General features: G+C 36.4%; 1 pseudogene; it reads right to left on the reverse strand.

Moving 5' to 3' along the window:
* Positions 1–7014: 7014 nt before the first annotated feature.
* Positions 7015–7137, reverse strand: LOC116581649 (annotated as a pseudogene).
* Between the last annotated feature and the right edge of the window lie 20845 nt (positions 7138–27982).

The following is a 27982-nucleotide window of genomic DNA, read 5'->3' on the forward strand; positions in this document are numbered from 1 at the left end:
GACAGTTATTCGACCTATCTTAGCTTTGGTTTTCTTTCTCTTTTTCTTCCTTCCTCTTTCATTTGTAAATTAGAGATAACAATAACACCTGACACATAAAGCTCTTATAAACACTAAATATATGTTTAGGACAGTGCCTAGCACATAATAAGTACTCAGAAGATACTAGCTAGTATTCTGCTATCAGAGTTTCAGGGTTAGAAGGAGGCTTGCTGGTGGTCAGAGGGGAGGCATACTTAGGAACCAAGACAGCATGGGGTGGAGGGAAATGTGGCTTCCCTCCTAACCTGGCTTCTCCCCCTTCCTGTTTCCAGGAATCAGGTAATGGGGATATTTGAGAAAGCTGTTGTCATTCCCCAGGGAATCCAACTTGCAAGGGCTCATCAATCAACCCATCTGACTTATTACCAGGGTGTGTATTTTGAGCTTTATGTCAAGGAACAGCCTTGTTATTGTTGTTCTAATTACAGGAAAATCAGATAATATGTATTATGCATATATTTTTATGGCAGGTCATTTAGAGGACAGGCTTAGTTTCTAATAATTTAACAAAGGAAGAGAGGGGAGTCTAATTGAGTAATGAAATCATTGTAAGTGCTAGTTTGACTGAAAAGGTATGGCTCCAAATATTTCAAATCTGTGCTGAAAATATACCCTGAACCATCAGGATTTAATTCACAGATAGATATGTATATTTAGTTTTACGTTATCCTTTATTTCATTTTTAACTAGAGCTAAGCATTTTGTAGACACTCCTATCATTGTCAGCAGATGGCTGCATTCACACCAATGAAGAGTCTTTTTAAGTTAAACTTTTTATTTTGAGACAATTGTGACTATTTCAAAATGTAGGTAGATTCTCAAGCAGTTGTAAGAAATACCACATATGTTTTACCCAGTTTCTCCCAAACACAAAATATTGCAAAGGTATAGTACAATATCACAGCCAGGATATTGACATTGATACAATCAAAAGCAAAACATTTGCATGACCACAAGTTTCTTCCTCTCACCCTTTTATAGACATACCAACCTCCCTTCAGCCTGTATTATCTCCCTAATGCCTGGCAAACAATAACTGCTCTCTATTTCTATAATTTTGTCATTTCTAGGATGCTACACAGATAGCATTATATAGCATGTAACCCTTTTGGAACTGACTTTTTCACTCAGCATAACTTGGTATCCTGGTTCATGGGGAATTGTTCCCTTCTGTTCCATTTTCTGGAAGACATTGTATACAGTTGGTGTTACTTCTTCTTTAAACATTTGATAGAATTCATCAGTGAAACAGTCTGGGCCTGGAGATTTCTTTTCTGGGCTTTTTAAAATTATGAATTCAGTTTCTTCAACAGCTATAGGGCTATTCAAATTATTCAAATGGTCTATTTCATGCTGAGTGTGCTGTGGCAGATTGTGTGTGTTTTTTTTTTTTTAAGACTTGGTCCATTTCATACAAATTGTCAAATTTATGTGTGCAGAATTGTTCATAATGTGCCCTTATTTTGCTTTTGCTGTCTGCAGGGTCTGTAGTGCTATCTCCTGTTTTGTTCCTGCTATTGGGAATTTGTGCCTTCTCTCTTATTTGTTGGTATTATCAGATATGTGATTCTCACATAAATTCTTCCATTCTGTGGGTGGCCTTTTCATTTTCTTGATACTGACTTTTGAAGCACTGAAGTTTTTAATTTTCGTGAATTCCAAATGTGTTTTCTTGTTTAATTGTGTGTTCCTTAAGTGTTATATCTAAGAAACTACTATACAATCTAAAGTCATGAAGATATACATTTAGGTTTTTTTTTCTAAGACTTCTATAGTTTCAGCTCTTACATTTACATCTTAATCCATTTGAGTAGTTTCTTGTGACTGGTGTGAGTAACCATGTTCAATTTCATTTTTCTGCAAGTAATTACCATTCGTCTAATTAATATTTCCAGGGTATATATTTTTCCATAATATTAATTTCAGTCTGTAGTGTTAAATTTAAAGTGAGTTTCTTGCATACAGTGTAATTTCTATCCTTTAATTGGTATATCTAGACCATTTATGTTGAATGAAATTATTGTTATGTTAGTGCTTACACCTGTCATTTTATTTTTATTTGCTGCTTGTTATCTCTGGTTTTTTGTTTTTGTTTCTCTGTTTTTGTTTTGTTTTTTGTTGTTGTTGTTCTGCCTTTCTATTTGTACATTTTCTAGAATTCAATTTTCTTTCATCTATACTGTTTTCGAGTCTCTTTGTATAACATTTTTAGTAGTTACTCTAATTATTACATTATATGTACATGACATATCGCAGCTTATTGAACTGTCATTTTGCTAGTTTGAGTGAAGTATAGAAAGTTTGTTTTCTTTTCTATTATTTTCCCTCATGTATAATAAAATTGCTTAATTATTTCCTATTCATACATTTAAAATCACATCCAAAGGCATTATAATTTTGGTTTCAACCCCATCAAATATAAATTAGAGAATTGAGGAGGAGAAGGAACGTCTATTACATTTATCCATACTTTGGCTTACCATGTTCTTTCCTGATATTTCAAAATTTCTTCTTTTATTATTTCCTTTCTGTTTAGAAAACTTCCTTTAGTCATTATTTTAGAGTAGGACTACTAGGGAAAAATTTTCTTAGTTTTCCTTTATTAGAGAAATGTCTATTTCTCCTTAATTTATGAAGGATGATTTCTCTGGATAGAAGGTTCTGGCTTGGCATTTCTTTCTTTTCTTTCTTTTTTTTTTTTTTTAAGTCCTTGAAGAATGTGGAAATTCCTTCTGGTTTCCAATGTTGTTGATGAGAAATTCATTATCATCCAAATTGTTTTCTACTAGTTGTCATTTCCCTCACTGCATTCAAGATATTTTCTTTGTGTTTACTTTTAATAAGTTTGACCACTATTTGTTCTGGTATTATGGAATGAATTGTGTCTCTCCCTAATTCATATGTTGAAACCCTAATGTCCAGTGTAACTGCATTTGGAGACGGGGACTTTAAGGAGGTAAATAATGTTAAATGGGGTTATAAGGGTGAATTCCTAATTGAATAGGACTGGTATTCTTATGAGAAAGACATACCAGATCTCTCTCTCTTTCTCTCTCTCCATCTCTCTCCATGCATGCACAGAGGAAAAGCCATATGAGGATGGAGTGAGAAAATAGTCATGTATAGGCCAGGAGGAAAGTCCTCACCAGACATTCATTTGCTGAGACTTTGATCTTAGACTTCTAACATCCAGAACTGTGAGAAAATTAATTTCTGTTGTTTAAGCCGCCCAGTATGCTATGTTTCCTTCTGTTGTGACAACCTCAACCAACTAATACATTTAGTGGGGATATTTTTTAGTTTATGCTGTTTGGGATTCACTTAGATTTTTGTGTTTTTTGCCAAATCAAGAAGAATTGAGCCATTATTTTCTCAAGAATTTTTTTTAGTCCTGCATCCTTTTCCTATCCTTCTAGGACTCACACGACATGATCTGATGGCTAGATCTTTTGTTGGATCTAGCCCATGGATTCCTGAGGCTCTGTTTATTTATATTTTAAGTTTGCTTTCTTCCTGTTAAGGTTGGATAATTTATATTGTTTTATTTTCAAGTTCAATATTTTTTCATCTGGTTTCTCCATTCTGATTTTCAGCCCCTTCACAGAGCTTTTAAATTTTAGTTATTTTATTTTAGGTTTAAAATTCCATTTGTTGTTATTGTATTCAGGTTTAAAATTTCCATTTTGTTTTTCTTATATTTCCTATTTCTTAAGAAAGACTTTTCTTTTCTTTTTTTTTTTTTTTTATTTCCAGCATAACAGTATTCATTATTTTTGCACCACACCCCGTGCTCCATGCAATCCGGAATACCCAACTTTTGTAGCAACATGGACGGGACTGGAAGAGAGTATGCTGAGTGAAATAAGTCAAGCAGAAAGACTTTTTATTCCTTTGCTGTAACAGTATGTTTCTCCCCACCTCCCCCCACTTGTTTTAAGTGTATTCTTACTTGCTCATCAAAGCATTTTTATGGTGGCTGCTTTAAACATTTTTTCATGTGATGCTTACTTCTGTGTCAGCATTGTGTTGGCATTTACTGATGTTTTTTATTAAATTCACAATATTTCTCGTTCTTAGTATGATGCGTGGTTTTTTATTAAAACATGGACATTTGGGGTTTTATAAATATTTGGGTATTTTGGAATCTTATTTAAGCCTTCTGTGTTAGCTGGCTTTCCCTGACACTACCAGGCAAAATGGGAGTTCCTGCTCCCCACTAGTCTTTTAGTGTAGAATGGGGAAGCTTGTTACTGTTCTTGTGGGGATGAAATCTTGGCTACCTGCTCTGCCTATTGTTACTTCCTTAGCAGAGTGTTTGGGGTGCTTTGTTCAGTGTGGCAGAGGTGACATCTAGGTTCCCCCATCAACCTTTTCTGTTAACAGCCTGGGAAGGGGTCATATTGTTTTTGTGGTGTGTGGCTGGAGAAGAACAGTTATTTTCTGAAAGGTTTCTGTCTTGCTAGGCTGCCCTTTTTCTGGGCCTTTGGCTGGAGAGAGAACAGAATTTAGTTAGAATTTCTTTTGTCTGTGCCTATTAGAATTTCTGGATTGCTGATTTCTTCTGTCTAGAATATATGAAGTAAAACAACCCCCTCCTATATATATATACATATATATATGTATATGTATATGTATAAATACATATATAAATACTTGAAAATACCCAAACCAAACAAATCCAGGAAACTTATCACTGTGTGTTCCTTGGGTCCCAAGGCCCCCAGGTCATCTGTCTCCTCTCCCCCTTTCAGAATTTCCTTGTGTTTCCTCTGTATGTAATGCACAGCGTTTTTAATTATACTTAGTAGGAAGAATAAGAAAAAGGATTTTTACTCCATTTTTCTTGTCATGGAAGTCTTTTGAACTCTGTCATTTTAATAGCTAATGACTTTTAATTCATTATAATGCACATTTTGGTTTTTTTAGAATAGATACAAGACAGACACAAATTTTCTTTTCATGTGTTTATCACCCAGTCAGGAAAGCCTCCTAGAACATGTATCAAGTGACCTTTGACAATAAAGTTAGCATCACAGTCTCCCAAAAGGAATATGTTGACAAATATATAATACATACAATTCAAGGTGGCTTTATACTGCTGCATTTAAATCTGTGCATATTATGCAGATTTTATATTTTAAATAGCTGGTTAACATACTACCAGCAATCCATTCCATTTGGAATTAAAACCTTTCTGTGGACATTAAGTAGCTATAGAAAAAGCAGAAATCAGCAATTTAAAATTGGTTTATTTTATAACCAAATGTCAACTAATTACTCTAGTAAGTTGAAAATTCTTGCTTGTATTAATCAGGGTTATGTTCATTTTCAGAGAAAAAAAAAATCCTGTGTCATAAAATCTCTCTCTTTCTCTCTCCCCTTCCTTGTTATAAAATGTTAAGTGTTTCCTCATCTGGGTTTTACTATAGGAGTCACATAAATGACCAGATTTATTAAGCATAGACTTCTTGAGAGCATGCAGGAAAAGTGAACTTTACAGCCTTCAGTCAACAGACAACTCCTTATAGGTCTGCAAAGCCTGAACTATTAGCCCCTGTCTGGGGCCACTGCCAGAGGCCTCCCTCAGGGAATTGTTTGTCTATTCTCAACCACTTCTTTCCTTTGACTGGGATTTTGTTCAATGCATGCCCACTTTTTCAGTCTTCTGCTGCTCTCACCTCAGTTTATCACATCTCAGGAAATCCCTTTCTTAGCTCTCCCTATGCCTTTGTTTAGCCTTGATCCACCATCTTTTTACCTTCCACCTACAATTACTTCAGAAGTCCCAGAATCACAGTTGCTTATTCACAAATATGGGAAGAATAACCTAAAGAAACTTAAGTGGTTTTATTAAGACATGGATATTAATAGTGAACCAGAGGAAAAGAACTTTCATTATCAAACAAAAAAAATTTCTATCTTCATTACATTTCTATAATTCCCTCTTTCTCTTTTTGTTAAATTTCTATAATCTCCCTGGGGACAGAGAAGGAAGGACTAGAATGTCACTAATGATGGGTGATCAATGGTAAGAATTAATCCAAATCAAGAAAAAGAAAGTGACACATAGATGAAAAAAATATGATAAAATAACTTGTGTCCTGTAATTCAAATTCCCTTAGAATTATCTAGAATCTTCTAGATAATTCTAGACACTTACCTGGTGTCAGAATCTGAAAAGAGGTTGCAAAGAGTATTGCCGCAGAAGTAGTCTAAAACATACACTAGTAGTTGGCATTTGTTATAAAATAAACCAACTCTTTTCTTGAAAGTTACAGAAAGCCAACTGAAAAATATCTGAAACAAAGGAAAAATCACTGGCTCATGTATTCAAGAAATAGGTTAGAGGCACATGTGTTTAAAAGTTGTGGTCAGGAATTTATCTTTGTATATCCCTTGGCTCTGCCTTCCTGTGTTGGCTTAATTTCCAAGTAGGCTTGACTTAATTAGTTAATTAATTAATTAATTAATTAATTTTTCTAAACAGCACCAGGCTTGCATCTTAAAAGCTTAGACACTCTAGGGGAATGAAGGTCTTTTCTCCCAATAGTCCTGATAAGAGTTAAACACATTTTCTGACTGGAACACCTAAGGTGGTGTGCTCATCTCTGGACCAATCAACCAGGGACTGGAACGCTCAGTCTGGCTAAATTCCTGGTTACATTTCTTAAGCCCCAGAAATGGAGTCAGTTCTATATAAACTACATAAATTGAGAGAAGGTAAGGAATATTTGCCCGAAAAGTATATTGAGATGCTATCACCAACAAAAGAAGGAAAATATGCCATGAGGGTAGATCAAATATATCTGTTGCCCATGAAGGAGGTCATAATATGACTAGAGAATGAGGTCAGGAAGAGTTAATGCCATGAATACCAAAACTTTCCTTGTGATCCCTGGTTTAAGTAACTTCTAAGTTGTGGATAGGATACTAAAGATTCAGATTTCTCTCCAAATCTACTTTAGAATCTTCATAAAATTTTCATCTGTCACCTCCCCTTTGTTTTAGGAAAATGTGTGTCATCCTTGCCCATGGGTCATGTTAATGTTCTCTGTACCATTCCAGTTTTGATGTATGTGGTGCTGAAGTGAACACACACACACACACACACACCCTTTGTTTAAAAACTGTCCTTTTTTCAGGGCATGAGCCTTCAAGACACATTTTTTTAAAAAGGTATTATTATTCAGTTTTATTTCTTCTACTTTGTTTAGCCATGTACATCAAAGCAATATTAACCCATTGCTAATATACTCTGTTCTAGCAAAGTTACTGGGTAGGTAAGTTTGGAAGCCTAGGCTGGAAATGTAACCACTTCTCATAAGTATTTTTTTAATGGAAAAATGAATTTCTTGTTCAAATGAACCATTGGAATACAATTCATTTGCAAACACATACTGCTGAAAAATCTGGCAGATGCATCAATGAACTTTAATTACATGGGATCATTTGATTAACTTAGTCTTCCTTCTCTGTTCCAATAACCAGGTATTTTCCTGGAGCAAAGTTAGAGCAGCTATGATTATTTAATGTGAACTGGAGCAATCGTATTTATTTGGATAGATGACCTAGGTATAACCATGTCTTAAAGAGAACTCACTTCCCTTCCTGGTGAGCATAGGAGGAGATTAGGAAGGTACTCTCATGTTCAGTGAATTTATCAGAAAATCTTGTTTCCAAACAGATAATAAGATTTTAATGACTCTTAAGATAGGCAAAATTTTCGAGCTGATGGTTTTGGAGAAGCCCTTTAAAGAATGTAATTCTTGGAAGAGAACTTCCCAGGGGTTCAGAAAAACAGTGTTTGTATTGGTCACCCTTGTGTGCTACCTTTGGTTTTCAGACTTATAAGACTGATAGCTGGAATGTTAAACTACATTTCAACTTTTTGGAGAGACTTCATTGATCCATTGATCCATTTATTCAATAAGTATACCCATACCCAGATACAGGATTCTGAAAGATGGGGCCACCAAGGCCATGGGTCCCCAATACTTATGTTTAAAGGAAACTTGACTTTTGACACCTGATCAGCTAAACATGCTAGTGGGGAGTCACATGAAGCCTCATCACCACGATGAGCCCAGCTGAAATCTGAGGGATTCTGGAATTGCTAAGTCAGCGGTTGAAAGTGTGTCCTCAGTCTGAATCTATAAGTTACTTGATTCCAAGGGAAGATCTCAAGATGTGGCATAGATGTTTTGGTGGGAAAATATGGAAATAAATAAGGACGAGTCTCAGGAATCTATAGTCTGATGGGGAGACTGATGTAGAAAAATTCGTTTGATAGCAGAGAAAAACAGTTGCTGTTCTGAGAGTACAAGCTTTGGGCCAAGGAAGGATTCATGAGCGCTGTGCCCTGCATTCTTGACCTTGTCTGTAAGCTGGACAGACTTTGGCTCCTACCACCTCTGTGATGAGAATCTTATTCTGTAGGGTTCTAAACAAGGAGAGCCCCCTTAACCCAGAGACTCACAAAGTGGCTAATGGAAACTCTAGGTCAAAAAAAAAAAAAAAATGCCCAAGAGTTTTTATTAAGTACTTAGGTCCAAACAATTTCGAATGTTTAACATATATATGTAGCTGTTTGAAACAACTAATAGCTGTTTGAAAAAATACATGTACACTGAAAAAAAATTATTTACTTCATTTTTAAATAACCATGGTTATTTACTGATAGATGGGTGTGCCGTTCAGTACTACGCCATTTCTGAAGCCTTGGTGCCTAATAGAACACTGCCACCCTTATTTCCTGTTCCATGGTGAGTTTTGCCTGGCACTAGCTTTGTATCAGAGCAACTGCTGAAACTCAACTTTGCAAAAGCAGGGTGTCCTCAGAAGGAGCTGAAGTTAATGCTGAAGCCATGAACTACCACAGCTACAAATTCATGCCATGGTGACAGATCTCAAGGGTCTCTGTGTTTCTTTTACAAATATGAAACACCTTGTGGTGCTCTTGTGCAAACAGCTCTAGTGTCCGCACAGTCTGAGAACTCAGACCTTAGCTCTCTGTTCTCTGTTTCTCCTAGTGATATCCATGCCCTCCAGTCCCCAAGACTTATATCCATGTTTGGACAGGGAGCTTTCTGCTGAGTCAAAAATATGGACTCAGAGAGTTGCCAGCAAACATCAGTTATGTTGGCTGAACTACACTCATGGAGATGAACTATCAAATAGAGAGGATAAGAGAATACAATTATTACTTAAATTTAGAGTCAGTGTAGCTTGATATATTTGTTTTTCATGATTCAGAAGCACTTCCAAGTCTTGAGGTCTTCACCATGATTATTCATTAACATGGTTCTAGTGAGTTCATTGGGGTCCAGTTTATAGATTTATGTTATCAGAATGCCAGTTTTATATTAGCTGTGCTATGCAATATATTATTTCTCTAATTCCAATAATGTCAAATTGGTCTAGAGCTGCAGATGACTTTGGAATAACTATGTTTCTGGTGGCATTGAAAAAGAATGAGATGTAGGTTTGTGGGAACAAGAAATCTTTATGAAAATGGAGACCTAATAGATTTGCCACAATCTTTTTGGGGTGTGTGTGTGTGTGTGTGTGTGTGTGTGTGTTTCAGGACAGGATGCATGTAAAAGGATTGATGTTCATTTACTGATTTAAGTAAATCTTGCTCTGTGGTTTCCCACCCATGAAATCCATAGCGTTTGTTGCCTTAGGGGAAAGGACAGGTACCATACAGAACAAAGACATCATTGCTGGGCTCTTAACTTCAGAGAGAATATTCTGGAGTCCAAACAGCAATGGTTATACAACTTTAGTAAGCATCAGAAGCAATTGAAGGATTGCTAAGAGAGAGAGTACTGGGCCTTATTAGAGAAACACATTCAGAGTTTCTGGCCCAATAATGTTGGGTAGGCCCCCAGAACCTGCATTTCTAATAACCTCCCAGGAGATGTTGATGCTGCTGATTTTCAGACCACACTTTGAAAACCACTGCCCTAGAGTGACAATAGTTCTTGAAAGTCAAATGTACTGAGAAAGATAGGGAATTTGTAAATTTCAGAGCTTTCATTTCTATATCGAAAGCAAAGCCCGGAGTTCTAAACCTGGAGTTTTAGCACAGATGTTAGTAGGAATCACCAGACAAGATGAGAAGTCCCTTCTGCTGATGCAGAAAAGTAACAAAGGATTGGGAAAGGAGACAAAACGACAATAAGGAGACAGAATGTTCTCACCCCTTTCCCTACCACCACTTTACAGAGTGTAATTTAAATGGCATGAAATAACAATCATTATTTAATGTGGGGAAATTGAGCATTATCCAAAGATGGTGCCCATTTTCTTGCCTCGAGAGATGGTCAGACTGCTCATAAAAACTCTGCTATGGTGTTTCAGGGTTCCATCCTATCACTATTAGATTTTTTCTATGCATAAAAATAGTCTAACTTCAGAATCCAAGGTACAGCCTCATGAAAAGTTCTGCATACATGGGCAGTGAATTCACTGGAGACTTTAAATAAGATATCATTTTACTGCTTATTGAGTCAGGGTTTTTCAAAGCACCAAATATCTTCCCACTACCTTTTCTTTTTTCTTTTTTTCCATAAACAGAAGGTGTATCAGGGCTTTTAATTGTTAACAATCTTCCTTTTGTTTCCCACTGAGGACAAAAAGCTATAGCCTTTTTGCAATGGGCACAGCCCTGTAATGGCATTCTCTCCTATTTGGATATGACAGATACCCTCCCAGGAACTAAACTCATTTCTGCACGATGTACTTGAGACTTGGAGAAGTAAACCACAATTTATCTCCTCTAAATAGCACTCCCCATTTCAGAGCATGAGGCAGATAACCTCAGTGTGAACTTTGCCTATGGATGTTTATCTGCAGCCTCCACGTAATATGGATTTATTCTGGTAATATACAGACCATTTTGCAGATAATGTCGAGAGCAAACATTTTATTACTGATTTCTTGTAAATTACACATGGCTGTGTTTTAATGGATTTTCCTTCTAAGCCTCAGTCTCATAACATGAGTAGTTATACAGATTTTTATTATGATCTTGAATATTGACTTTTAATTATGCACTGGTTAACAAAACAAATAAGGCTGTCATTTCCATCAAGGGAGTGCTAAGGATGGAGGGTCTCTTTTGACATCCCTCCTGCCTTCCCATCCAGTACCACTTACTTTAACATCACCCACACCAGGCATAAAAATGTAAAAATCTCACATTACTTTAAGAAGACCCTGGAGCAACTTTTAATTATGTTTATCGCAGAGGATACATGGCTTACAGTAATAATAGTTGAAGGGCACCCTTATAACCATATTCAAGGGGAAAAAAGGCTGTTGATAGGGGTACATGAGACATTTCCATCTCCGTAGAAGACAGACTGGAAAAAAAAAATACATTTAAATCGAAGCCAAGAAAGACAGACAATGGAATGTTCTTCCTGACCACAAGGTTTTCTGGAGAAACCAGTCATTAAAAAAATCCAAGAACTAAAGTCCCCTCTTTCTGATCCATTTTAATTCTTAAGATAGCCTTATAGAAGATGCAACATCTGTCAGCAATTGCCCAAGAGTCCTGCAAATCTGAAGTTAGCATCTAGCAATGGTGACCCCTCTAACACTGCTCTCATTCGAAGACTCAGTGAGCTCATCCTTGGAGATAAGAAGAGGTGGTGAGGCTCTTCTATCAGATGTGATATTTTTAGATTCTGTTTCTAAGTATGAAGAGGGTTAAAGGCTTTTGAATTTCTTTCCTCTCTATTCAGGCAAGAAAATAGGTCAAGAGCTCAGTAAGACCAAGGAGATCAGTGGTTTATTTCTGTATGGCAGTTAGCATGCTCCTTAACCCTTTCTTGCAAGAATATCCTGAAATATATCCTGTGAGGAAATATTCGTGGTGAAGACAAAGTCAGGACATGAGGGTCTAAATGAGTATTGGTTGTTTAATAAATCTGAGTAGGAGATATGAGAGAGAGAATGGTAAATGATATTTTGGTAATGGTATGGTTAGGATCAAATCAGGTTAATGTATTTTATTGAGAAAATTTTATATAGAAAATCAGAGTAAGCAAAATCCTCAGAAATGAAATTCCATCCATTCTATAAAAGTAATGGGGTAACTGAATAGCTTGGCTTTTGTGGGCCTTCTGAATAAGAATATCAGAAGTGAGAAGTAAAGCCAGTACAAAGGTGTTTCCACTACATTATACTCTTTTGAGATGTCAATTCTTTCTGCAACCTATCTGGAAATGTCTAGAGCTTTTTGTTTGTTTGTTTGTTTTGTTTTTTGTTTTTCATTCCCACATATAACAACAGCAGCCAAGACCCTAAGCCAGTTATTTTGTTCAATTGGGGAAAAATAAAAACTACTTTAACATTTTACCTCATATTAAAAATTCTCCCATTATTTCTGGGGCCACCCATGCCAGCTTGGCAAATGAAGTAATGAAGATTGTGTTACTTAAAAGATTTTTCACTACAGAAAATAGTTTTGTCACTGTTATAAAGTCACACTTTCACAGACTATAGCTAACAAGAAAATCTGTTGCTGGAAATACATATCAACCCCACGAGTCCGTGGGCGTCCTTCAGTCCTTGCATCAGTTGACTGTTTTCCTGACTTGGTTGAAATGGAATGAAATGTTCATCATATTGAGAAAGATTGGGAGTCCATGGTCACTCTGAATAATGGAAAATGTACATATTTGGGGAGCAAAGATGAAAGTAGGCCGTTTTTCTCAGCGTTGAGGTTGTCTTAACACTTTTGGAGAAAGAACCACCTACCCATAAAATTTCAGCTAGTCCCGCCAATTATCAGAAATTCTTTCTATCCTGATAAATGGAAACAACTATCCAGGAATAAAAGAAAACAAACAAACTGGAACTGAGGAAGCTGTTTATTTCAGAGTCTCAAGGAGCCATGTGTTGTTAAACAAAATATAAAATGTGCAGTAAAGTTTAGGTATAAAGGACTTTGTTGGCTATAAAGTTTTATTTTACTGCTGTCCTCCTATGGCTAAACATGTTCAAGATCAGTAAAGTATTAAAATATTTGAGATGACAGAACACGAAGCCTAATTCTAGAAAAACAGCGGTGAGAAAGAATCTCGAGGGGCAGACATAGAGTGGCTATGCTGTCAACTCTATAATGTCCATCATTTCAGTACGTACTTAATTAAAAAGGATACAGAAGGTAGAGTGCATACCTTTAATTGATCATCCTCATTACTCTCCACCCAGACACCAGCTGAAACTGAGAGTGACAACTTTAAGCCAGAATCTTGTGACAACGAGGGGGAACACAGGCACTTCCATCTTAAATAGAATGTTGAAGAATTTTCCTGAGGCCCAAATTGTTGTTTTCATAAGTCCTTGGCAACTCAGAAAAATGCATACTGTTTTGAATTTTCCTAAATGTGCAGGGAGGCAAGGATTTTTATTTCTAAATAGAAAACCCCTTACACACTGTCTAAAGAAAGCTATTGTTACTGAAATCAGACTCTCTGTGGAAAATTATAGTTTTCAGGGGAGTTATCCCTACTAATCAGACTCAAGGCTTGTTTGGACATTGCAAAATTGCATTATATTCCCTGAGGATAGGAATTACTGAATAAGGGAAGCAAAATTTTAAACACACAGGACGATGGCGTTTTCCACTGAACCACTTGCAAAATAGGAAAATTAGAAAATTTTTTTGGATCTTCGATCAGACTTAAGAACATAATTAGGATGTTTGACAAAAGCCACCATTTTCATTGCTTTTGGAGTATCACTGTTATATTTGAACTTGTTTTTTTCAAATTCTAGCTTTCTGGTAGGCACATTTGGTTTACTGAGGTTTTTGTTATTCTTGTGTATATGTATGTGTATGTCTGTGTATGTGGGAAGTTCTAATTATTATATTTTCAGTTTCTAGCACAGTGCCTGGTACAGGGTACCTGTATCCTCTTAATCAGTATATCTTAAGGGAAGACATTTTAGACAACTTACTTTTGTGCCCTATTTACAAAAGTTGTAGTTATTCATTATAGAAAAAGTAAAAGATAATAGAAAAATAGAAAAATTAAATTAACCCAGAATCTTACCATCTAATTTGGATTAACTGGTATTAATATTTTGGTGTGATTCTGATTACCTAATTAGTATATGTATACATGTACACATACAAATACACCTAAGAATACAGAATCACACACATGTATACATACATATATACCAGACATTAATTAGCATCAAACCAAATATTCAGTTACATATTCTCTTTTCAATTTAACTTTAATGAGTTGGTAAATACATTATATATTGTAAAATTGTTTATAGAGTTCATAGGGCCCACTCACTAAACTCTCAAACAATGAATTTCTGGGGTTAAAGAATCTTCCCTATATTTCTATTACTGGCTAGTAATAACATTTATTGAGCACTTACTAAGAGCCAGAAAGTCTGCTAAGCCCTTCATTCATGGTATCCTGTTTCAACGTTCCCCACAACTTTTTGAAGTAAATGTTATTTGGATATTCATTCTATCTATCTATCTATCTCTCTATCTATCTATCCATCCTCAATCATATATCAGTTATCTATGATTAATATTTATTTTTTGAGATAAAATTGGCATATAACATTATATAAATTTCAGATATACAACATTATAATCCAACATCTTTATTCATTACAAAATGACCACCTGAAAAATCGAGTTACCATCTAGCACACATTTCACCATCTCCCATCCCCTTCCCTTCTGCTATCCACTAATCTGTTTCTTTATGTCTATAAATTTGCCATTGTTTTGCTTGTTCACTTGTTTTGTTCAGATTCCACATACAAATGAAGTCATACTCCTTCTTATTTATTTCACTTAACATAGTAGCCTCAGTGCCTATCCATGTGGTCACAAATGACAAGGTTTGTTCTTTTTATGGCTGCATACTATTCCATTGTGTTCCTATACCATTTCTGCTTTATCTGTTTATCCATAGATGGGAATTTAGATAATTTACATAGCTTGGCTAATGTAAATAATGCTGCTATGAATATAGGGGTGTATATAGGGCAGTATTAGTGTTTTCTTGTTCTTGAGATAAATACCCAAGTATGGAATAGCTGGATAGTATGATAGTTCTATTTTAACTTTTTGATGAATCTCCATATTGTTTTCCATTATGTCTGCACCAATTTACCAGCAGTGTACATAAGTTCTCTTTTCTCCACATCTTTGCCAAAACTTATTTCTTGTCTTTTTGATGATAACTAATCTAGCCAGTATGAGCTGTTATCTCATTGTGGTTTTGGTTTGCTTTTTCCTAAATATTAGTGATGTTGAACATCTTTTCATGTGTCTGTTGGCCATTGGTATGTGTTCTTTGGGAACATATTTGTTCAGATCCTCTGCCCATTTTTAAATTGGGTTGTTAAATGAATTCTTTATATATTTTGAGTATTAACTGCTTTTCAGTTATGAAATTTGCTTAGATTCTTCTGTTTAAAACCTAGGGAGTATAAGTAATTTGCCCAAGTTCACCCAGCAGTAGGTGGCACAGCTGGGTTTCAAACCCAAGACAATGAAATCCAGACCCTGAGCTCTGAAGCCTTGAGCTTAGTACTGACTTGACTATTACCATGATGATATTACACGTCTGGACACATGTTTGAGCACTTCTACCTTTTGATCACTCAGTCTTGTTGATCATATTTCTGAAATATCCATTTTCCGTTTACCCATCAGTGTCTTAACTCACTGGTTTTCAATGAGGGACAGTTTGCCCTCCAGGGAGACATTTGGCAATGTGTGGGGACTTTGGTTGTGGTAATAGCTTGAAGGGGGATACTACTGACATCTATTGAGTAGAGACCAGGGCTGTTGTTAAATATCCTAAAACACCCAGGCTCCCACAACAAAGAATTATCCAGCCCAAGATGTTAATAGTACCAAGGTTGAGGAGCCCTGCCTTAGATCATTTCTACAGCCTGTCTTATCTAAATGTAAACAGCCTCCTAATTTTTTTCTCTGTTTTACGTTTCATTTTCATCCACACTGCTGCCCTGGTTATCTCTTTAAATGCAGATAAGATCATGCCAGCTCTTGCTCTGTTTAGCTCTGTAGCTTTAGAGGACTGACCATGTCCACCTACAGATTCAAGTCCACCTCTAGATTGTATGACTTCAGAAAAATGATTTAACCTCTCTGAATTTCAATTCCATTACCTGTAAAATAAGGGAATAATAACTACTCCTAAATTTGATAGGTTCCTTGTGAGGATATCAACATTTCATGGCTGACACTAGGAAAGTCCTCAATAAATGTTATCCATCATTTAGAAAGAGACTGTTGAAGATTCATCCATCCATTCATTGGTTGTAACACACAGTAGTTAAGATAAGCTCTGGAATCAGACATCCTTAGTTCAGAACCAGGTTTTGAAATCAGATTCATGTAACCTTGAACAATTTACCTGGCTTTATGAATCCTTAATTTCCTTGGCTCTAAAATAAGTAGAATAGCTTATACAATTGATAAAAGTATTGTGAGGACTGAATGTAGGTAGTGTATCTAACATGTTGCTTGCTATGTATAAGCCCTAAATAAATGTTAGGGGCTTGTATTTGTTGAGCATCTACTCTCTGATAGGTCCTCATTACACTGTGCTTGCTTTCTGAGTGGTACATGTATCTGAATCTCTCATTAGATAAAGAGCTTGTTTTAAGAAAGTAGTTAAAAAGAAAAAAACCCTTCTCTTCACATCAACACTTGAAATACAGGTGATAAAAATACCATTTCTGTCAACATCTCCCTGTGTATCATAAAGTTATGCTCTCCAGTATTTCTTTCAGAAGATCCTACATATGCATCTTCTAACGTGGGAAATATGGTCAGTCAACAGGAGTCTGCTGTTCTCCTGCAGTGGAAGACTCTCCACCATTTCCAACACACCTTGTAAGCTGCCTCTCTGGGCATAATATAATCAAAAGAAATCTCTTCAAGATTATGATAATGGCTCTTAGCTTTCTCCATTACCCTAGAGCTAAAGAGATGATGGTGAGATATTTCTATTCCAGAAGGAACACAGAGACTACTTATTTTTTCATGTGAATTTTGAATGCTCTGTATTTTGTTAAAATTCAGATTACATTCTTCTCACTAAGCAAGTGATCCAATCTTATTAGTATAATACATTCTCCTACGTTGCCCAACATTGCCAAAGGCAAGGTATTACTTAGGGAACCAGCCCCTCCCCCCAACATACACACACTTAATGCAAAATAAATAGATCTGTACAAACATTATTGAGCTAAAATAGCACGTAGAAATGTATTTTTATTGTGAAAAATGGCCAAATAAGAGTTGTTGACTATTTGTAGCCCTGTAATGTAAGTCAGATAAATTGGTGCCCAGAAGTCTGACATTTCAAAAGCCTGAGAATATGTTGCATTTTTTCTGATATGCCATTTTTGTAATTCCCCCCACTATTTTCTGGTAGCAAGAAGCAATTCTTCTGTTCCCAGGCAGTTCAATTAGAGCATTGTAAAGGTTGTCAGAATGACTTCAACATAAGTGCCCCTGAGCAATAGGTATAATTTTGGAGAGGAACAAGTTCTCTTCTTACCACCCTGGTGTGGGCACTGGTGTTAACTAAGTTGGAAAAAGAATGCACCATCTGAATCTTCTCAACTCAGTTAACCTGTCCAGAGACTTGGGAACATACTCTCTCACCTAAAGTGGGTCCTCTGCTTGGGTCAGCTCAGTGTCCTTTTACCTTTCTTGAGCCAACAGCACCCTCACTGGTTCTCAATGCATATGTATTGGATGGCTCCACCCCGAGTGCTTTAGAAGATACCCACAAAGATACTCTGCCCAAGCATGGGCAGGCCTTAGAGGTTGACCTCTAGTGAATAGAATGCAACAGAAATGACACTGTGTAACATTTGAGACCAGGTCAGAGGTCAGCCACATTTATCTAGAAAGAGCCAGATAGTAAATATTCTTGGCTTTTCAGGTCATACCCATATTGTCTCCATCACAGCTAAACAGCTTTGTCTCTGGAACATGGAGCACAAATGGGCTTGGCTGTGTTCTGATGAAGTGTTATAAAATTAGGTGGAGGGTCAGATTTGATCCACAGGCTGTAATTTGCCAATTCGTGGGTTAGGCTATAAAAGATGGTGTGGCTTCTGCTTAACTTTCTCTCTCACCAAGTAAATATTTCAAAAAAGAAGTTTTAAGTTCAGAGCAAAATTGAACAGAAGATACAGAGATTTCCCAAATATCCTCTATCCCCACACAACCAGATCCTTCCCCATTGTCAAGATCCTCCACCAGAGTGGAACATCTGTTATAACTGATGAACCTATATTGACATGTCTTTATCACTCAAAATCCATAGTTTACATTGGAGTTCCCTTTTGTTGTTGTACATTCTGTGGATTTGGATAAATGTGTAGTGACATGTATCCACCATTGTGTACCATACAAAATAATTGCACTGTCCAGAAAATCCTCTGTGCTTCACCTTTTCCTCCCTTCCTCCTCCCAAAGTCTGGCAAACACTGATCTTTTTACCATCTTTAGTTTATTTTTGTTTTTGTTTTTTTCCTCCCAGAATGTCATATAGTTGGAATTAAACATTATGTAGCTTTTCATATTGGCTTCCTTCATTATGTAAGGTTACTCAATGTCTTTTTATGTCTTATGTCTTAATGGCTCATTTCTTTTTAATGCTATATAATATCCTACTTCTAGACATACCAAAGTTTATACATTCACCTAATAAGGATAAGTTTGGGCAATTATGAACAAAGCTGTTATAAACATTTTTGTGCAAGTATTTATATAGACATAGCTTTCAGGTCATTTAGGTAAACACCAATGATAATGATTGTTGGATCATAACATGTCTAGTTTTCTGAGAAACTACTAGACTGTCTTTCAAAGTGGCTGTGCCATTTTACATTCTCACCAGCAAAAATGAGAGTTCCTATTGCTCCAAATCTTTGCCAGCATGTGTAATTGTCAGTGTTCTGGATTTTGCCCATTCTAATACATGGGTAGTATATTTCATTATTGTTTTAATTTGTATTTTCCTCATGACATATGACATGGAACAACACATGTATGTATCATTTAATTTTCATATACTTATTTGCTACCTGTATATATTTTTTTGGAATCTCACACTTCAAGCCACCATTTCCAGCCACCCTGAAGCCACCATCCAGGAAAGGTCATAAAGAAAGTCTATATAGCAGTAGAAGGAGATGCTCATGGGGACCTAATTATCCAAGTCTTTCCTCACAGATATATAAGGAGGAAGTCTTCAAGATAAATCCAGCCTAGCTAAAATCTATCTGATTGTAACAAGATTATAACACCCACAGTGAGATCTGATTATAACACCCACAGTGAGATCTATGTAAGTGAGTACAGTCAAGAATTGAGAGATGATGAGATGGGCATATGACCTAGTTCTAGTCTTCCACTGTGTTTCAACACCCTGCTCATATTGCTTTGTGCAGGAATGCATGCACATCTCACTTTGATCCAGTAAGACTCAATTTCTTGATCTTCACAGTGGGAAAGAGCGGAGGAGCTCTCTTTTTGCTTCTTATCTAACTGGAGAGCGCGTAAGCGTGGGCTGTTAGTGCACATTCTGATACCATATAGGAAGAGCCTGTCCAAGACAATAACCAGTGAAAAAGACAGCAGGGCAGAGAGAGAAAATCACTACTGGCATAATTTGGGTACCTGTATGGAACAATTCTTGAGGGTTAACCCTGGGTATTTCAGTTCTAAGAGCCAATTGTTGGTGGTGGTTGTCAGAGATGAGGGGTAGAGGATGAGTGAAATGGGTGAAGGGGGCCAAAAGCTACAAACTTCCAATTATAGAATAAATAATTTGTGGGACTGCAATATACAACATGTCAACATTATATTGTGTATTTAAAAGTTGCTAAAATAGTAGATCTCAAAAGCTCTTGTCACAAGAAAAAAATTCTGTAATCTGCAGGGTAATGGATATGGTGATCATTTCACAATATATACACGTATCAAATCATTATGTTGTACACCTGAAAATAACATAATGGTACAAGAAACATGTCATTTATACCTCAATAAAAAGAGCCAGTTGTTGTAATATATATATTCATAAATCATAAGTGCACAGATTGATGAATTTTTTAAAAATTTTATTTTTTCAGTGTTCCAAGATTCATTGTTTATGCACCACACCCATGCTCCATGCAATATGGACCCTTCTTAATACCCAACCAGGATGTCCCAAACCACCCCAACCCAAAACCCTCAGTTTTTTTCTCACAGTCCACAGTCTCTCATGGTTCCTCTCCCCCTCCAATTTCCCCCAATTCACTTTTCCTTTTCTTCTCCTAATGTCCTCCGTGTTATTCCTTATGCTCCACAAGTACGTGAAACTATATGATAACTGACTTTCTCTGCTTGACTTATTTCACTCAGAATAGTGTCCTCCAGGCCTGTCCTTGTTGATATTTTTAAAGAAATGGACACAGCCATGTAACCAGGAGCAAGGTCAGGAAACCAAAGTTCACAGCTCTCCCAACCCTCTCACTGTTGTCTACTTTCAGCTAGTCCCCAGAGGTAATCACTGTCTGGGATTTTAACAACATACATAGTTTTTCCTTTTTTAGTGCTCTGTAGAAATGTAATCAGATACTATGTACTCGTTCTCATCTGATTTCTTTTATCCAACATTCTGCTTATGAGATTTCTCCATGCTGCTGTTGTATGTAGATTTAGATTATTCATTTGCATTGCTGTATAATTTTAAATTGTGTGACTATTAACACAACTTATTTATCCAGTCTGTGGTTGGTGGACATTTCCAGTTTTTTGTCTATCATGAATAGTGATGCCATGAATATCTTTGAACATGACTTTCAGTGAACATTTGCACACATTTCTATTGCAAATGTGTGTTGCAATGAAACCACTGGCTTATAGAAAATGCCTATGCTAGGCTTTATTAGAAACTTCCAAATGGTTGTCCTAAATGAATGTTCTTCTAGCCCTGTGTGAGAGTCCTGATTACTCCGCTTTCTTGTCAGCACTGAGTGTTTTCCATCCTACTCATTTTTATTATTCTCTCGGGATGGTGTAATATTGCACTGTGGTTTCAACTTACGTTTCCCAGATGCCTCATGAAGTTGGGCACCTTTAATTTATGTTTATTGACCATTTCAATGTCTTCCCTGATGAAGTATTCAAATCTTTTGCCCATTTCTCTAATGTGTTATCTTTTTCTTATTGATTTATAAGAGCTCTTTATATATTCCAAATGTATATTCTTTTTGAGGAAATATAGATATGCCAGTACATTTTGAAATGTGTGTTTGAATTGAGACATCATCATTTAAAATTGGCTTGTAATAGAATGTGTCTTGGCTGAAACATTGTTTTGACACCAGAGCAACAATAGTCCCTTTGCTATTCCATGAATGTAAAGGACCAGACATGATGATTTGGTTGAATGATCGCTAAGAATTCTTCTGACTTTCCTAGGCAGATTTTTATTATTAACTACAGCTTCATCAGGCACAAGCATAGAGTGCCAGCCCAGGTCCCTTTTTCTGCTAAAATGGGAAAGTCAGAGAGGAAGGGATATTTAATTTAAGATGGACTGCAAGAATGATTTCCCTGCATTTTCTATCTTCTCTATTTGCCTTTTAAAGTAATTTGCATTAGCATGCATTACTTTGTTGCTCCTTGCTTCCTTGTCTACCAGTGTCTCTGATGACCCTCAGGTTGGTTCTTAATGATCCTTCAGAAGCCTACATAAAGAAAGCAATGCATTTCTAATGGAGCAGGCAATGGAACTTCTAGCCTTAAGATTTTTCAGGGAGTTGCCTGATCTTGTCAGAAACTCTCAAATTCTTCCTTTCTTTCATGTTATTAGCAGCAAGATGTAAATCAAGCAAAACACTTATAAATAGTGGGAAATACTATCTTTTCCACTCTCTTCTAAAATCTACCTTCATCTCCAGGTAACACATGTATGTGTAGATTTTGAAGGTTTTCTCTCTCTGCACAGCCTTGTTATTAATTCATCCTTCAAGTTCTTGCTGATAGAGGAGTCCACTGGCAACTTAAAATAAAAAAAAGTAGCTACAGAATGGGAAGAAACAGAAATGGACAAATCAGTTAAAATGGCAAATCTAAAATAAACATTTATTGATAAATAAGACCACATCCATCATAGGATTATTAACATATTTGGCTTTTTAGAATTCAGATATACTTAAGGTCTAAGAAATTAGATGATACACAGGAAATATTTTATTAACCAGTTTGCTGACTTGCTAGCAGATTTTATACCAATCATTAAAAAAAAAATTAGTGAGTGTCGACAGATACTTAAACTTGAATTTTCTGTTTATAAAAGTAAATTGTGAGATAACAGTGCCTTTTAACACATCAAGCATAGGAACCTGGTTTAGTTCTCTTTTCAACATGTTGCCATTAAGTCTTAAGATCAGTTGTAGTTGGTTTTCATATGGGATATGACTGGTATCCTAGAGGAAGTGAGGCACAAAGGATTTAGAGATAAATACTCACTCTTCCTTACCCATATTCCCCAACACAGGCCAATAGGGGCGCCTGGGTGGCTCAGTGGGTTAAGCCACTGCCTTCGGCTCAGGTCATGATCTCAGGGTCCTGGGATCGAGTTCCGCATCGGGCTCTCTGCTCGGCAGGGAGTCTGCTTCCCTCTCCCTCTCTGCCTGCCTCTCTGTCTACTTGTGGTTTCTCTCTGTCAAATAGATAAATAAAATCTTTAAAAAAAAATTATATCAGTCTTTTAGGGAAGATGCCTTCTAAGGTGATCAACCTCACTCCTGTGTTTATACTGTTACTGTCTGTAGTTTATCAGGCATGGTGAGGCGCCTTGCTTTGCCTTTACCTTGGTAAAGGGAAATAAGATGATCAGTTTGCAAAACCTGTTGACTTTGATATCTGATCATGTCTAGAGAGTGGATGGTCTTGCCTCTTAGGATCATAGTCAAGTGCTTTATATCAATAATTTGATATGAGGGAATATTTGAGGTGCTACACTGTCCTGTCCTCCCTTGCTGTGTCAAACATCTATCCTTCCATATTCATTATGACCTGGTAACTCAGTAGGCTTAGTTATACTGGGTTTAATTAAAGTTTCTCAAGAAGGAACCAAGAGGGCTCATCAGCTTAAAATACTATCTGTGGGCAAATTAGAAAAATGTTAATTACATTTTAAGCATCTAAAACAGTTACCTAATTTGGATTTATTGTAATAAAATTTGAATGCAATTGTCACATCTAAATTTAGGTACTAAACCTCGTATCATTCGAATTTATATTAAGGGAAGGATTCAAGATGGCATCATTAATACTTTTTGAAGGAATGAAAAGAAAATGAAGTGACAAAGAGCAACAGAAGAGTCAGAGGTTAATAATACTGACCAAAAGGATACTAATGCTGTCACCAATACATTTGTATAAACATTAGTTTACCTACAGACTAATCCTATGGCATTAGATTAAGCAAACAGTGTTATTCCCATTATAGAAAAGGGGACATTACATGATTTGATTAGATTCTTTTTTTTTTTTAAGATTTTATTTATTTACTTGACAGAGAGAGATCACAAGTAGGCAGAGAGAGAGAGAGAGAAGCAGGCTCCCTTCTGAGCAGAGAGCCCGAGGTGGGGCTTGCCAGAACCCTGAGATCATGACCTGAGCTGAAGGCAGAGGCTTTAATCCACTGAGCCACCCAGGCACCCCTGATTAGATTCTTTTTAATAACAGAGCTAGGCCTAGAATTGAAACCTCTAGCTTATCTATTTGAGTAGGCAATTAAAATACATCAAAGATTTTATTTATTTGTCAGGAAGAGGGCGAGCACAAGCATGGGGAGCAGCAGGCAGAGGGAGAAGTGGGCTTCTTGCTGAGCGAGGAACCAAATGTGGGCCTCTCTCCCAGGTCTCTGGGATTATGACCTGAACTGAAGGCCAATGCTTAACCAACTGAGCCACCCAGGTTGGCCTGAATAGGTAATGAAAGTACTACAAAACAAAAACAAGTCCTCTAGAAAATTAAAATAAACTGGGAAACAAACATTATTTGCTTCATTTCTAGACAATTGATAGTAATACAGAGTTATTGTTTGCTTTGTTTTTATACCATGCATTGGCTAGTGACTCTCTATGAAGTAAGAATTATTCCAACTTTTCAGATAATTTGCTAAAAGTTACATATGGTGACCACCAGAGGAAATATTATCAACATCCTATGAACAAATGCATAAACTAGTAACAATAAAAACTCCTGTAGAACCTAGTGCCAAGATCTTGGTTTCTAATACCGTTCTCCAAACAAAATAACAAGGATCTTTTGGAAAATGGCTGATTCAAGGGCAGGGATTGGAAATAAATGAGATAAGCTTGGAGCATTTAGTAGAATCAGGAAGGAAGTGCGTGCCTTAAAAAGAAAAGAAAAGAAAGAAAAAAAGAAGAAATGCATAATGATAGAGGTATGTCAAAGGGATACAGAAATCAATTAAGAGTTCCCAATGGCCAACAGTGAACAATTTGAACAGCAAAATAAAGTAATACCATTTATAACCCAAAGTACAAAACAAATATCATGGGTCTATACTGATATAAATTAACGATTGAATAAATAAATAAATTGGAGGGAATAGATAAATCTCCTCTGCAGGAGACTCTAAATATTTTATATAGATAATTTGTACTCAGGGAAGTAGATCATAACTCATCACTTCTTAAGTGTGGGCCATGCACAATGATTTCATTCCAAAGAGGGCAGTGTGGAAAGAAGGAAAAGTAATTCTACAGTGGAAATGCACTGCCTTAGCCAAATGATCAAGCTTGACGTCACCAATAATAAGTCTTGTTGTTGGCATGTACTCTTGGTTTAATGTGATGAGAATGGTTTTTTACCTTTGTGGTCTTCCAAAAACTGATAGCTCCAGTCTAATCATGAGAAAATCTTCAGACAAAACCCACTGGAGGAACAGTCTACAAAATACCCGACCAGTGCTTCTTGAAATACTCAAGGTCATTACAAATTTGGCTGAGAAATTATCCCAGCCAAAAGGGGCCTAAAGAGACACAATAATTTCATGGAAGTCACATCTGAGATGAAATCCTAGAACAGAAAAAGGATACTAAGTAAAGACTAAGGAAATCTGAATGAAGTATGGTATTTAGTAAAAAATAACACATCAGTATTGGTTCATTAATTGTGACAAATGTTCCATCCTTATGTAAGATATTAACAATAGAGGAAGGATATGAAATACATGGAAATGGCTATACCATCTTTGTAACTTTTCTTTATATCTAAATCTATCCTATAATAAAAAAGCTTATTTCAAAAAACCTGTAGTCTTGGAATTAAAAAAAGAGAGAGAGAAAAGCAAACCAGTCAGAGGAAAATTCACTTACTCATTAGTTAATTAATCTGTTGATTGGTTTGTTCATTTATTGATATTTTTCATTATTCAACAAACATGCTTTCATGTGTACTTTGTGGCAGTGTAGCCCTACGTTATAAAGTTTTCCTCAGTTTTACAGTGGGCATCTTCTCTCTCCAGTTACTGGCACTATTTTGGGAATGAATTTTATATGCTAAGTGGTTGCTGTGCAGTAGACTGATGCCATTTAGCAGAATTTATAAAAGAAATGAGAGAAGTATTGGAGGTGGGTGGCTACTTAAAGATTACTACTGTTGGAGAATTTCCTATAACTGAATTTGATTAAAGATTAAATTACATAGACTGGGGCGCCTGGGTGGCTCAGTGGGTTAAGCCGCTGCCTTCGGCTCAGGTCATGATCTCAGGGTCCTGGGATCGAGGCCCGCATCGGGCTCTCTGCTCAGCAGAGAGCCTGCTTCCCTCTCTCTCTCTCTCTCTCTGCCTGCCTCTCTATCTACTTGTGATCTCTCTCTGTCAAATAAATAAATAAAATCTTTAAAAAAAAAAAAATAAATTACATAGACTGGTCCATTGAAAAATGGCTTTAATTATTACTATTATTTTTTGATGACATGTTTTTGAATGTACTGTAATATTACTCAGAATTTACAATGACTACCTATTACTGGTTGACTATGCCATCATCACTTTCTGATAGTGGCAAATAGTTTAACCCCTTTAGGAAGCTCACCTGTTTGGGCCTGCAAAATAATTCAACAGAAGTTGATCTCATTTCCTAAGTCCCATATTTTAAAAGAAATGTTTGAATTATTCTCACGGTTATTTTGCTTTCCACCAAGAGTATACTCTGATCATCAAACTCATTTTACCACTGAGAAACACATTGAACACAAAAATGAAGTTCTTGAAGCATTTAGACACCCATTTATTTGGTAGTGACCACTGTAATGTTGATGAGGGAAACTAGAAATACATCCTCAGCTTGATATCTAATGGCTGTTCTCCAAGCCTGCAGAAAAACCATGTAGCATAAATCTGTGTTTTTTTGAAAATATCACATTGTGTTCTTGAGGACTTCAGGATTGAAATGATCTCCAGTGTAAAATCTGTATGAGATGTATGGAACTCTCTACAAGGAATATTGGATTATTGCACTCTGTAGCTTTGAAAACCATCTTTCTTGGATGGCAGCAGAAAGCTTCCATATACTTGCATGAATTATAGATCATACCCAGTACTCTTGTTAAAGTAGCTACAGGATGCTTTTCTAAGAAAGACCCTTCAGCCTGTGGATATTGTTATGCATCTGTCACACTAAAGATTTGCCTTTAGAAATACCTTAGTATTCTAGACATTTTTCAATAAATTGAGAATAGTTTTCACAAGATGATTTTCTTTTCTATCTGTTTAGTATTCTTCTTTCAATTCTTAGAGACGTACAGACATGTATTTAACCTGGAAATGAAGTCATGGCTTTTAAACAATTAGCCCCAAAGAGGAATTGATTTCAAAGAAAGACTGTCTATGAAGGGGTGGGAGACAAAACCAACATTGATTCTGGAGTACAGCTTCTTAAGAGTTCAGACTTTTAGGTGCCTTAAAAAGAACATGTTTACTGTCAGTAGAGAAATGGGGTACATACAAATGAGAGTCTCCAAATCAACATACTCCTTTTTCAAAGATGCATTACTAGCTTAATTCACATTATTTTCTATAACCTTTTTTTTTTTGGCATTTTGTCTAAACACTGCATACAGATCCAGCATGGACACTTACACCATGATCTTTTATCATTTTAGCTATTTTTTTTTCAAGATTTTATTTATTTATTTGACAGAGAGAGAGATCACAAATAGTCAGAGAGACAGACAGAGAGAGAGATGAGGAGAAGCAGGCTCCCTGCTGAGCAGAGAGCCCAATGCGGGACTCGATCCCAGGCCCCTGGGATCATGACCTGAGCCGAAGGCAGAGGCTTAACCCACTGAGCCACCCAGGCGCCCCTTAGCTATTTTCTTTAGAGACAGACTAAACAAATAGCCAATTGGATTTTAGGAAGTGCTTATTATTTAAAAGCCAATGAAATAATATCAGACTCCTGGAGTATTTAAAGAGAAAATCCTTTAATGGAGAAATGCAATTTTATATTGCTCATTATATTCATTTTTACTGTAGCAAAGTTTTACCTTGTCCCATTAATTATAAGTTGATAGCATCTATGGGATGCCTGGGTGGCTCAGTCAGTTAAGCAACTGCCTTCAACTTGGGTCATGATGCTGGCATCCTGGGATCAAGTCCCATATCGGGCTCCTTGCTCTGCAAGGAGCCTGCTTCTCCCTCTGCCTCTGCCTGCTACTCTGCCTGCCTGTGCTCTCTCTATCTCTCTGACAAATAAATCAATAAAATCTTAAAAAAAATAAGTTGATAGCATCTACAAGGAAGGGGACCAAATAAATTTGTATGATATTAGATAGTGTAGAATTATAAAGTTTTTTGGA

Source organism: Mustela erminea, chromosome 1 (assembly GCF_009829155.1).
Source record: "Mustela erminea isolate mMusErm1 chromosome 1, mMusErm1.Pri, whole genome shotgun sequence".
Taxonomy (NCBI): Eukaryota; Metazoa; Chordata; class Mammalia; order Carnivora; family Mustelidae; genus Mustela; species Mustela erminea.